Consider the following 13,407-nt stretch of genomic DNA (forward strand, 5'->3'; position numbering starts at 1 on the left):
AAAGAATTTATGCTGGTCTAAGCCATTTTTGTATTTTTTCAGCAGGGTTGGTGAAACACTAGAATGGGTAATGGAGGGAACAGTTTAGCACTGTGTTAAATGCTCAGTGAGCATTTCTCTCTTCCACATGGTATGCCCTCCTTCATCAAAACCTGCAGCTAACTGCTGATGTACTCATTCTGTTTATGTAATGCTGCTGCAGTGACAGACATAGAGAGAAGTAAATGGACATTAAGTTTTTTTTTAACTGGTGAAAAGCATGGGGAAGGCAAGGGAAGGAAAAGGGGAAGGCAAGGAAAGGAAAACGAAGGGAAGGGAAAAGGGGAGGTAAGGGGAAGGCAAGGGAAGGAAAAGGGGAAGGCAAGGGAAGGAAAATGTAGGGAAGGGAAGGGAAGGGAAAGGAAAGAGCAAGGAAAGGAAAGGAAAGGAAAGGAAAGGAAAGGAAAGGAAAGGAAAGGAAAGGACTGGATGCAGTTCTTTCATGGATGGTCATACAATAACTAAAGTAGAAGGCAAAAAATAGACAGGCAAACATCAGGCCCTTCTTTTAAGGGAGGAGAGGAAAAAGAGAAAACTAAAAAAAAGAGAGACTTAACGAATAAATAGGAGTAAATAGCCAAAGGTTTTGAAGATAGATGGAAAAGGTTGTGTGGATTGGTCCTTGAAATATGGGGTACTGTCATTAATGTTGGCATGGTGACAGAGAGCACCCATACTACTTTTAGAGCAACCTCTCTCCCACTTAATAGCACACACATACAGAGACTACAACAGCGCGAAAAAGGCTGAGAGATAAAGGGTCCCAGTGTAAAGTGTCCTTCATGTGTGCACATGAATATGCATAGAGAAGCGGGTGCTCTGTAAAGTGAGGTACTAGAGCACTTCAGCTGTTTGTGTGTATGTTAGTGTGTGTATGCATGAAAGTTGGCTTTATTTTAATGTTTTTCATCTTTTTTTGCCTAATGCCACTACATAAGTTACTGTTGGACATGTACTATAGAATGTGTTTATGTTAGAATATGAGAGAGTGATGGAAAAATAAATGGCCCACAGCATACTGTGTGGTTTTTTATTGGAGGGAATGAGGTGTGTGTGTGTGTGTGTGTGTGTGTGTGTGTGTGTGTGTGTGTGTGTGTTTGGGCGGGTTTGGGTGGTTTACAAGGGCATTTTTTTAGGTTACAAACTGGTAATTACAAGGGTATTATGTTGATATAAATTTGGTTTATGATGACATTTCTAGTGTCCCCATAATTCAAATCGCTTAAAAAACATAGCCTACTAAACAATGTTTTTTGAAAATGTAAAAATGCAAAAAGTTTTTTGTGAGGGTTAGGTTTAGGGGTAGGGTTAGGGTTAGGGAATATAATATATAGTTTGTACAGTATAAAAATCATTATGTCTATGGAGAGTCCTCATAAGTATAGTCACACCAACATATGTGTGTGTGTGTGTGTGTGTGTGTGTGTGTGTGTGTGTGTGTGTGTGTGTGTGTGTGTGTGTGTGTGTGTGTGTGTGTGAAATCATAGCATCATATTTACAGCTTTTTTAAATAACTGCAAAAGGTCAACATCTAGTCCAGCAGCTCCTTCATGCAACACCATACAATAAAACCAAAGCCATCGGGCAGGAAGAGACCCATGAGAATAAAAAATAAAATCCATAAAATCTCAAATATTTCCCAATGAGATTAAATGCAGAGCAAATGGAGACTTAAGTCTCCTGCTTCTCACATGTTTCTCATGGTAAAAACACATAAGTAATCTCCCCTGTGTCTCCTGGAGTGTTTCAGGAGAGATCTCAATGTCTTAAACTGTGGTCAGATTTGACAGAAGTCTGCTATCCAAAGTCAGATATTTAAACCTCATCACATTCTCCTAAGACTTCCTAATTATCTGAGCTATGTTATCCACATTAATTTTATAGCTCTATAGTCTTACTCTGTATGTCAACAATTGTCTTATTTGTGTCTATTTGTACTTTTCCTGAGGATTTTTTGTCAAAGATGTTGTCAAATTTTGCTCCGCCCCCTCGTTTCCCGCTATTTTGGATTGTTTGAAAAAAAAATTACAAATGAACCAGTCCTATGCTGTTCTCCCAATCTGAACCAAACCAGTGCAGAAAGATTCAGCAGAGTCCCAATATGAAATGTTATCAAAGGAATTTTTAAATTTTGATTCATCGTCAAACGGTATACCAAAACGTACGTAGTGAGCAGGGCCACTTTTACTAAAATGGTTATAACTCTTGAATGGAATGAGATATTATCACCAGAATTGGTGCACTTATGTATGAGGTTATTCTGAGGTCGCATAAAAAATGCGCACCTCTGCCTCTTGGTTGCGCTATAATAATTAATAATCTAAAAATGGCTCTAACTATGGAACCGTTGATCCGATCGACTTGAAATTTTGCATGCAGTTTCTTTGTCCAAGGTGCCATCAATGTGAGGACAGCATATCTTGAAATACATGGCCGCCATTAACCAAACAGCTTTCAGCAGCTTTTATATACGGTTAAATAAGGCTGGTCGGAATGAAACCTGGTAGGCCTATTTGTGTCTTGGTCCAAGAGGTCTGTGCAAAATGTGAAAAAAATTGGCCACCGGGAACCGCTATTGCATTTTACATGCATGTAAATCGTTGTCTATACCGCTGTGTTTCAAGAAGAAACACGTTATTCATACCATATTGTAGATCTCCTCATTCTGAACCATTGGTGTGAAACAAAACATTCATTAAATACTTTATTATTATTATTATTTTAAGAAACTACTTTTTTGAAAAAGTCCTAGGCCGTTCACCCGATCGGAACCAAACCAATGCAGAAAGATTCTCTGGAGTCCCAATATCAATACTTATAAAAACAGTCAGAACTTTCCATGCACTGTTGCAAAAATATGCCAAATTGGCGTGGCCTCTTTTTCTTAAAAGGTCAAAACTCTTGAATGGAATGAGACATCATCACCAAATTTAAAAGACTGATGTAGGAGGTCAGTCTGAGCACACATGAAAAAAATAGCCCACCCATTCCTCTTGGTGGCGCTGTAACAGTCAGGAATGTAAAAAAATACCATATCTTTGTGCTTCCTAACCTGATGTTTCTATAAATTAATGTGCTTTATTATTGTTTTAGGTGCTAACAGACTGTGTAATTAATACTTAATATCTGTTACATATAATATCTGAAACATCTGAGATACCTAAATGAAACATAACTAAGGTACTCCATTAAAGCTCCTGAACTTTGAAAGAGCAACCTCTGAGCAATTTCCACTGGGGAACAGCAGTACTGTGTGTGCTTAAAAATCTATAGTAAGACTTGGTTTACAAAAGCTTGGTAAAGATTTTCTCTCTTGCATCTTTTATCTCTTCCCAGCTCAGTCAATGTCTATATCTATTAGCATTTAACCATTCCACTACATTATGTATGTCTGTGTGGGACTGTATGTGTGTTTAGTATTTACCTCTCTTGTCTGTGCTGATCCTAGGTCACGATTAGCTGCTCATTTCCAGGTGTTTGTCTGTGTGTGTGTGTGTGTGTGTGTGTGTGTGTGTGTGTGTGTGTGTGTGTGTGTGTGTGTTAGTTCCAGGGATGTGTGTTTATCCAGACACAGGTGTGTGTGTGTTTGTGTGTCTATCCCGTTTCCACACACACACACTCTTGAAACATGAGGATTCAGCTTGAGTCAGACTCACAGTTCCACTTGTATCTCCTCCAGTTTGGCTTGTGGAAAATATCAATATATTGTCTTCCTTTTTTAAAGCGCTCCTACTGCAAAACATTTTGGCCTTAGGGCCTTTCAGTTGTTTCATGTTTCCACTGAACACATTTTCAAATTCTCAAAGCATATTCTCCCACTTTTTTTTTCTAACCAACTGTTTTCTTGATTTTCCAGGATTTTCAAGTCTCAACCCTCTTCCCTTTTTTCACCCAATGGCCATGAGTGTTCATGTGCTCATTTTAGCCTTCCAACACCTCATCATCTCTCTCTTCCTCATTCTCTCTTTCTGTTTCCTTTTATTCCTTTATTCCAGGTCTGAGTCTTATCTGTGTGCTCCTCCGATTGACTTTGTTGTTTTCATGTATTCATCTTTTCAGTTGTTTGTTCCATTCTTCTTTCAATGTAGAATTCCAGTGAGTTGCTATACTTCTGAGGCCTTTATGCCTTACAGCAGAACATCTTTCCATGCTCAGGAAGAAAAAGAGAGAGTGATGAAGGAAATGAGGGAGGGCTGAAAGATGTGTTGATGCTCCTAGAGTATGAGGAAGGAATGAGAGAGATGAAGAGGGAAGAAAAACATTAAAATAATTTCAAATTGTCATTTTGAATGCTCATATACACAGAAATACCTAGAAGACGGAGAGAGAGGGATAGCAAGAGTGATAATAAATAAGATAGAGATAGATCGATATCCAGAGGAAAATGCTCAGAGTTTGCTCTTTCAGAGCTCTGGAGTCTTAAGGAGTTCCTGAGTTATGTTTCATTTAAGTATCAACTTTGTCTCAGATGTTTCTTCTGAAATTACTTTAAAGAAGTACAAATAGAAACAAATGAAGCAATTGTTTGGCATACAGTAAGAATACAGAGCTATACATTTGATGTGAACAGTATAGATTAGATAATGTAAAAGTTTATGAGAAATGTTTGAGGTCATATTGAAGTCTCTGACTTTTGATTGAGACTTTGTTGAGATTTCGGGATTTTGTCGGGGCCTGGATTAGAGATGCGAATCATACGGAATTTAACATTTCTGATTCCACGTTTTTTTAGTACTTTTGAGGAAGAAATATTTTGAAATAATATATGCAATTCTTATTGGATTTATGGCCCTCAGCAGCCTGTTACCAAATACTGAGAGCATTTCCTTTTTTAATAGAACAGATTCTTGCAAAAGGTGTGTTCACACAGACTTCTCAATTAATATATTTTATTAATTCATTTTATTATTATTATTATTATTATTATTATTATAAAATTCCTAACCCTAATTTCAACAAAACATATAATGTGTATCTTTAACTAAATATTGGCATATTCAACAACCATCCAGTAATTACTCTGATTTAAGTCTAACAACCCATAAGTATACATTACACACCACCCATTCTCATTCCCTAAGCGTCCAATTGTGCAGAAGCCGTCCGTGTCTGCATGATGATGCCACAGGTGCCCCCTGGCATCCTCTCATTGACGCGATGAGAAACCTATTGTTTTCAACGAGAAAACTTTGTCATCAGTTATCAATCTTTGAATATTATTTTGTGTGTTTAATTTCAATGTTTTATAATACTTATAAATATATTAGTGTGATATTACATTATACAGTCATATATAATATTTTAGATCCTCTAACCCAACCCCATTTCTAAACCTAACCGATAATCAACAATATAAAACATGAAAGAGACACTTTGATATACAAACTTTTATATACATTACACTATTTATAGGTATTTTTAAAAGCCCAACCGCACATTTAGGCATGTCTCGTTCAAAAAATTTCACATGAAATGAAAATCATAACCCCAACATATGTCACGATGAAAAAATGATACCCCAACGTATAATGAAACGATGCAAAATTTCTAATGCCCATTGCGTCAGTCAGTTTACGTCAAAGGTTTCTTGTTGAAAAGAACACACTTGCCAGATGCGTCGTAAAACTGACGCCAGAGGGCGCTTTTGGCGTCTGTAGATTTAAGCGCTGGGCTATTGCACAAGCTCAGTCTTTGACGCCTTGGGAATGAGAACGTGTTGTTACACAGTAACAGTTCTTGGTTCATTTTGAGTCAGACTAGACTTAAAGTTTTTCATTCGCTAAAAGAACCGGCTGATAAAATGTAGATTAAAAATGACTCAGCATGAGAATTGTTTGTTTGGGAATTGGGCTTCCCTGGCTGTGCTGTATGTTTCGCTCTGCAGATTCACAAGAACCGGCCCATATGCGTGTTTCATTTGGAATCGGACTACACTGGCCATGCTGTGTGTTTCATGTAGATTCAAAAGAACCAGCTCATATGAGTCAAATTTTCAGAATATGACTACACTGGTTGCACTGTTAGTTTTACTCTGTAATTCAATAAGGTTCCATTCATTAACGTCTTGGTTACTGATGTATCCTCTGTTCCCTGATGGAGGGAACGAGACGTTGTGTCGATGTAATGACACTAGGGGTTCAATCTTGAGAGCCCCAATCACCTTTGCTTAAAATAGAAAAGGCCAATGAGAATTGGCGAGTGGAATTTGCATGCCACTCTCCGCCCCCGGAAATACGGGTATAAAAGGAGATGGTGTGCACCACTCATTCAGATTTATGAAATGTGTCACAAGGTATGGAAAAGTGGACACGGGCAAGCTGCTGCGTGCCTCGCATGCAAGCACTCAACCACGTCGTGACCTTCCAGCGAGCTAGGTTAGGTGTCTCCCTAGTCCCATTAAGAGGGGAGGAGGCACTTACTCAAGTAAGCTACCGGCGGTGCCTTTCCTGATTTGCTGTTAAGCAATTTCCCGCCGAGCACTTTCTAGAATAGCGCTGGGAAGTGCTCTTCCCTCTCCAGGAAGGAGAGCACTATGGTGACCACATCCTACCAGAGGGAGGCTAACATGTGGAGCATACCTCACATGGACTTACCAACAGGGAAGTTCATATATGGAATGATACCACCAGAGGACCCTATCTACAGAGAGGGTACACAGCCACAGTGGCCGAGGCAGAGAAAGCTCTGGCGAGGGGAAACTGAACAGTGGAAACTCATCATACGGGATTACCAAGGGGGAATCACCATGCATGGAGCACTGAGCCTGAGCACATGGGCTCACCTGAAAAGAGTCTTACCACGAGTACTGGGTCTGGTGTCGTTACTCCTCCGCTGAGTTCGTCACGAACAGTGCTTAAGAATTAAAGAGGTGTCTGGGGTTCACCAGATACGGGGAACTATTGTGGACAAAAAGGCGCACATTATCACCTTTGAAAAAGGGGAAAGGCACAATGCAAGCAGTACACCCAACCGGCCACCCGGTTTACCTGCTGTTACCGCGTAACACTCGGGTCGAAACTGGGTCTATGCGTAGGTCATAAAACCTCGCAAAGGTATTGAGTGTAGCCCAACCCACAGCTCTGCATATGTCTGCTAAAGAGGTCCCCCTTGCCAGCGCCCAGGAGGACGCAACACCTCTAGTGGAGTGCGCCCGGACTCCCAAGGGGCACAGCAAGTCCTGAGATTGGTATGCAAGAGAAATGGCATCCACAATCCAATGGGCTAGCCTCTGCTTGGAGACAGTTTTCCCCTTCTGCTGTCCTCCAAAACAGACAAAGAGCTGCTCCGAGTGTCTAAAGCTCTGCATGCGGTCCAGATAGATTCGCAGGGTGCGAACTGGACACAACAACGACAAGGCCAGGTCTTCCTCCTCTGAAGGGAGCGCTTGCAGGTTCACCACCTGGTCCCGAAAAGGAGTGGTGGGAACTTTGGTCATGTAACCGAGTGTGCCGGCCCAAACTCCAGGCATTCGCTGGTAACAGAGAGCGCCTGCAGTTCCCCCACCCTCTTGATGGAAGTGAGCGCCACCAGGAGGGCCATCCTCAGAGACAAAGTACTGAGCTTGGCCTGCTCCAGGGGCTCAAAGGGGGCTCTCTGTAGGGCAGGTAGGACCACATCGAGATCCCAAGAGGGAATCAGGTGCTGTCTAGGAGGATTCAACCTTCTTGCGCCCTTGAGGAATCTGTTGATCAGGTCATGCTGTCGTGAAGGCCTCCCGTCCAGTGTGTCGTGGTAAGCTGCTATGGCAGCTATGTACACTTTCAGGGTAGAGGGAGACAGCCATCTCTCCAGCCCTTCCTGAAGGAAAGACCCGATGGTGCATCTCTGTGGGTCTTCCCCACGGGAAGAACACCAGTTCGTGAAGAGATGCCACTTAAAGGCTTACAGCCGCCTCGTAGAGGGGGCTCTGGCCTGAGTGATCGTGCTTACCAATGCTGGCAGAAGACCCGCTAGGTCTTCCATGTCCCTTCCAGGAGCCAGACATGGAGATTCCAGAGGTCCGGCCCCGGGTGCTGGAACATGCCCTGCCCCTGAGTGAGAAGGTCCTGCCTCAGGGGAATGCGCCAGGGAGGTGCTACTACCAGGAGCATCAGATTGAGAACCAAGTCTGGTTGGGCCAGTACGGCACAATGAACAGGACTTGCTGCTCATCCTCCACAGACTTTGAGTCTGTGCAATGAGTCTCACTGGAGGAGACGTATAATTGCGCGGCCCCCAAGGCCAGCTGTGTGCCAAGGCACCCTTGCCGAGGGGAGGCTCAGACAGGGAGTACCAAAGAGGGCAGTGAGAGAACTTTTGGGAGGCAAACAGGTCTACCTGTGCCTCCCCGAATCTCTCCCAAATCATCTGGACTACGTGGGGGTGGAGTCCCCTCTCCCCACGGAGCGTTACCTGCCATGAGAGCACGTCCGCTGCAGACTTGAGAATGCCCAGAAGGTGAGTGGCTCGCAGCGACTTCAACATCTGCTGACTCCAGAGGAGGAGGCGGCGGGCGAGTTGCGACATGCGACGCGAGCGTACGCCGCCTTGCCGGTTATGTACGCTACGGTCGCTGTGTTGTCAGTCTGTCCAGAGCCTGAGACTGCCTGCCTGTTGCACACGGCACCCCAGCCCGAGTTCGAGGCATCTGTCATGACCACAACGCACCTTGAGACCTGCTCTAGAGGAACACCTGCCCATAGAAACACCAGGTCCGACCAAGGGCTGAAAGTCTGACGGCACTGTGGCGTGATGGTCACACGCCGGGTCTGTAGCCAGTGCTGTAGTGGCCTCATATACATCAACCCGCAGGGAAGAACTGCTGCCGAGGATGGCATATGTCACAGGAGCCTCTGAAATTGTCTCACTGGCACCGCTACCTTGGTCAGCACTGACTGAGCACATTTGGTCTTAAGATGTGCCATGAGTGTGACGGAGTCCAACTCCATACCGAGAAAAGAGATGCTCTGCACAGGGGAGAGCTTGCTTTTCTCCCAGTTGACCTGAAGCCCGAGTCAGTCGAGGTGCTGAAGCACAAGGTCCCTGTGCGCACACAATAGATCTCGCGAGTGAGCTAGGATTAGCCAGTCGTCTAAATAATTGAGAATGCGAATGCCCTTCTCCCTCAGTGGGACCAGGGCAGCCTCTGCGACCTTGGAAAAGACGTGAGGGGACAGGGACAGACTGAAGGGGAGGACCTTGTATTGGTATACTCATCCCTTGAAGGCAAATCAAAGAAAGGGTATGTGTCGAGGAAGGATCGATACGTGAAAGTACGCGTCCTTCAGATCGATGGCCACAAACCAATCCTGATGTTGTACTGATGCCAGGATGCACTTCTGCGTTAACATCTTGAATGGAAGCCTGTGTAAGGCTTTGTTCAAAGCACACAGATTCAAGATTGGCCGCGACCCTCCCCCTCTCTTGGGCACGATAAAATAAGGGCTGTAAAAGTCCTTGCGCAACTTGGCTATGGGGACGGGCTCTATTGCTCCCTTCGCCAGAAGGGTGGCAACCTTTGCCCGGAGGACGGAGACACCCTCACCCTGCACCGTAGTGGAGAGGATGCCACTGAACCTGGCGAACTAGATCGCATAGCCAAGGAGAATCGTCCTGATGAGTCCGACTGGACTTACCATGCCCGGGCAGGGTGGTTTGTGGCAAGGCAGAGCAGGTGCCCCACCTGGAAGACAGCCCAGGGGGACGTGCTTCTTCTTTTACCGACCATGTGGGCGCCGAGGCCCAGAGGGCACCCGGTGATATAATACTTACCATGCGCTGGCCCAGGGGCGATGGTGGGGCTGGAGAGTGGTACGGGAGCCGGGGGCCGGCACCACAGGGGAACGGCTCTGGCGATAAGCAGATGGGGCGCAGGTCTTCGGAGGCCAAGTCATGCTGCGGCAAGATGTGCTTAATTGCCTCAGTCTGCTTCCTCACTGTCAAGAACTGATGGGCGAAATCCTCGACGGTGTCGCCAAAAAGCCCCCCTTGGGAGATGGGCGCATCGAGAAAGTGGACTTTCCCAGCATCACGCATCTCCGCAAGGTCAGAGCCACAGGTGCTGCTCTTGGACCACAAGTGTGGACATCATCTGGCCCAGGGCACGCCGTGACTTTCGTCGCACATAAGGTGAGGTCGGTCACAGTACGCAGTTCCTGCATCAGTCCTGGGTCGGTTCTACCCTCGTGCAGATCTTTCAGCGCCTTGGCCTGGTGGACCTGCAGGATGGCCATGGCATTCAGGGTGGAAGTGGCTTGACCTGCGGCCTTGTAAGCCTTCGTCATTAATGATGAAGAGAACTTACAGGCCTTGGAAGGGAGCCTTGGTCGGTCGTGCCAGGTGGCTACACCCTGTGGGCATAAATGCACCGCTACAGCGTGCTCTACCTGGGGGAGCTCGACATATCCCTTAGCCGCTCTGCCGTCAAGGGTAGTTAGGATAGTTGAGCCCGTGAAGCGTGTACGGGCAGAAAAAGGTGCCTTTCATGACTTCGTTAGCTCCTCGTGCACTTCCGGCCCGAAAGCACCGGGGCACGGCGCGGCCGTGAGTCGCGTACCGAGCCCAGAAACCAATCATCCAGCTGTGAACGCTCAGGGCAGGGTGGAGGGTTACACTTCAGCCCGATGTTTACAGCCACCCGGGCAAGCACTGCTTCCATCTCAGCGTCCGCCACATCCTGTGCTCTACCGCCCGTGGCCGGGAGCTCAGAAGATTTGTCCGCTTCCGACAGCAGAAGCCCACCCTCCGATGCTGTGACCGAAAGCTCATCCTTGTCGCGAGCCACAAACGACACATTAAAATCCGCCCTGAGGCGGACCGCCTGTATCGCTCGACAGCTTTTCAGAATAGAACGAGCATGCTTGGGGATGGGAGGTCCGCGGGGGTTGAGCTGGCGAAAAAGCTCCCATGTCCACATCCAGATCGCCCCCGGTGCTTGCCAACCCAGCCGGCTGAGCATCAGCCCAGGACGGAGCAGGCGCAGTGGCTCCTTGCTTCATGAAGAAGGAAGTGAGCTGTGACCGCAACGTTCTGATGGGCATGTTCTTGCAATGAGCACATAACCCTTCCACGAAAGCTGTCTCGACGTGCTGGCACTCCAAGCACTCGAGACAGATTTCATGGCTGTCCGGAGTGGAGAGATAACGGCCACATCCAGTAGCGCAAACGCGGAAGGACATCTTTAAAAAGACGCCAAGCGTTTGCGCGAGCTCTTTTAGAAGGAAATATACTCTTTTGAATATACTCTTTTAGCACCCGTGGACTCAGCTGCCGAAGCGCCCAGGGGAAGCACAACACTTGACCAGGCAAGGGTGACCGCTGATATGCTCTGTAAAATCCAGCAGCGTAAGCGAAAGGTGAGAGGACGAACACAGTCATGCATTCGGCTCCGTAGAAAAAATCTGAATGAGTGGTGCACGCCATCTCCTTTTATACCCATATGTCTGGGTCATGCAAATTCCACTCACCAATTCTCATTGGCCTATTCTATTTTAAGCAAAGGTGATTGGGGCTCTCAAGATCGAACCCCTAGTGTTACTACATCAACACAACGTCAAGTGAGTGACAGACAGGGAACATTAGTTAATGCATTAGGTATCATGAACTAACAATGAACAATATGTGTTTTACAGAATTGATTAATCCCCTAACTCTAGTTAATAAAATACAATTGTTCATTGTTTGTTCATGTTAGTTCATAGTGCATTAACTAATGTGACATATACAACTTTTGATTTGAAAATGTGTTAGTATATGTTGATATTAACATTAACCAAGATTAATAAATGTTAGTTCATGTTACTAATGCTGTTAACCAATGTTAACAGTTGGAACCTTTTTGTGAAGTGTTACTGGTTCAAAAGTACCGGCTCATATGACTCATTCTTTCGAAATTGCACTACACTGGTCGTGCTGTGTGTGCCGCTCTGTATATTCAAAAGAACCGGATCATAACAGTAATTTGTTCAGGAATTGGACTACACTGGTCACGCTGTATGCTTCCCACTCAACATACGAGAACCGGCTCATTTAAGTCATTTGTTCTGAATCGGACTATACTGGTCGGGCTGTGTGTTTCGCTCTGTAGATCCAAAAGAACTGAATCATAAAAGTAATTCGTTCAGAAATTGGACTACATTGGTTGTGCTGAGTGTTTTGATCTGTATATTCAAAAGAACCACCCCAAAAAAGTCATTCGTTCAGGAACTGGACTACACTGTTCACGCTGTATGTTATGAACTGTAGATTCAAAAGAGCCAACTCATACGAGTCATTCGTTTGGGAATTGGACTAAACTGGTCTTGCTGTATGTTTCGAACAGTAGGTTCAAAAGAATCGGCTCATAGGAGTCAATCGTTTGGGAATTGGACTACACTGGTCACGCTGTATGTTTTGATCTGTATATTCAAAAACACCACCCCAAAAAAGTCATTCGTTCAGGAATTGGACTACACTGTTCACGCTGTATGTTATGAACTGTAGATTCAAAAGAGCCAACTCATACGAGTCATTCGTTTGGGAATTGGACTAAACTGGTCGTGCTGTATGTTTCGAACTGTAGGTTCAAAAGAATCGGCTCATCGGAGTCAATCGTTTGGGAATTGGACTATGCTGGTCACGCTGTACGTTTTAAACTGTAGATGCAAAAGAACCGCTCATAAGAGTAATTCGTTTGGAAATTGGACAACACTGGTCGCACTGTATGTTTTGAAGTGTAGATTCAAAAGAACCGGCTCATATGAGTCATTCATTCGGGAATCGGACTACACTGGTTGCGCTCTAAGTTTCATGCTGCTGATTCAATAGTGGTGTTGTATTGCCGCTGAATGGTAGCGCAGGAAACCGTATATTTTAGTATGGTGAACGTCTGCATCAGCGGAGAACCGTTGAAGAAACGTTAACAGAACTGCAAATCAAGAAAATATATTTTTTAAATGGAATCAGTTTTAAATAAGAACCAGTTTTAAATGAGTTCTCAGTTCCCAACCCAACCCAGCATAGGATTTTAATGGGTGCCCCTTGCCCTGTCTTTCCAAGCTTATTGATTAGGTTATGAGGTCCTTAGTAGACCCCCTTATTACAGGGCCCACGACAACAGTCTTCCCCGTGACATTGGTCCTCTAAATAAATATTAAAAAATATTTTAAGACTACATCTCTCCACGGGTTTAGTCCTCCCCCCTTCTTCTTGGAAATGTCACTAAAGTGGTTTCTTGTCATTTTGTCTCTCACCTTCTCCCTCTTTCTATCACACATACATACATGCTTATCTCTAGTTATTTTTGTGTACTCTTCAGTTTGTCATTCATCTTGGGCATGTCAACCAGCTCTAAGACAGCACAGAGACTGCATTCCAATTAAACACCTCCTCTGTGTGTGTGTCAAGAGCATC

The 13,407-nt window shown here is 45.0% G+C and overlaps 2 protein-coding genes across 8 annotated transcripts in view; one reads left to right on the plus strand and one right to left on the minus strand.

Annotated features, from left to right (window-relative positions):
• LOC127416517 (pyruvate carboxylase, mitochondrial-like) overlaps positions 1-13,407 on the plus strand; it is a 321,324-nt gene that overhangs the window by 225,025 nt on the left and 82,892 nt on the right. The window lies entirely within an intron of this gene.
• The window catches only part of LOC127416526 (leucine-rich repeat and fibronectin type-III domain-containing protein 4-like), a 73,589-nt gene that overhangs the window by 59,293 nt on the left and 889 nt on the right, over positions 1-13,407 (minus strand). For 5 of the 6 annotated variants that reach the window (XR_007893146.1, XM_051655989.1, XM_051655981.1 and 2 more), the window contains exon 2: positions 3,464-4,253. The exons of the other annotated variant lie outside the window; for it this stretch is intronic. The gene's annotated coding sequence lies outside the window, so the exon portion shown is untranslated. The remainder of the gene's footprint in view (positions 1-3,463; positions 4,254-13,407) is intronic. 6 annotated transcript variants of the gene reach the window in all.

The sequence above is a fragment of the Myxocyprinus asiaticus genome, chromosome 2, assembly GCF_019703515.2.
Source record: "Myxocyprinus asiaticus isolate MX2 ecotype Aquarium Trade chromosome 2, UBuf_Myxa_2, whole genome shotgun sequence".
Taxonomy (NCBI): Eukaryota; Metazoa; Chordata; class Actinopteri; order Cypriniformes; family Catostomidae; genus Myxocyprinus; species Myxocyprinus asiaticus.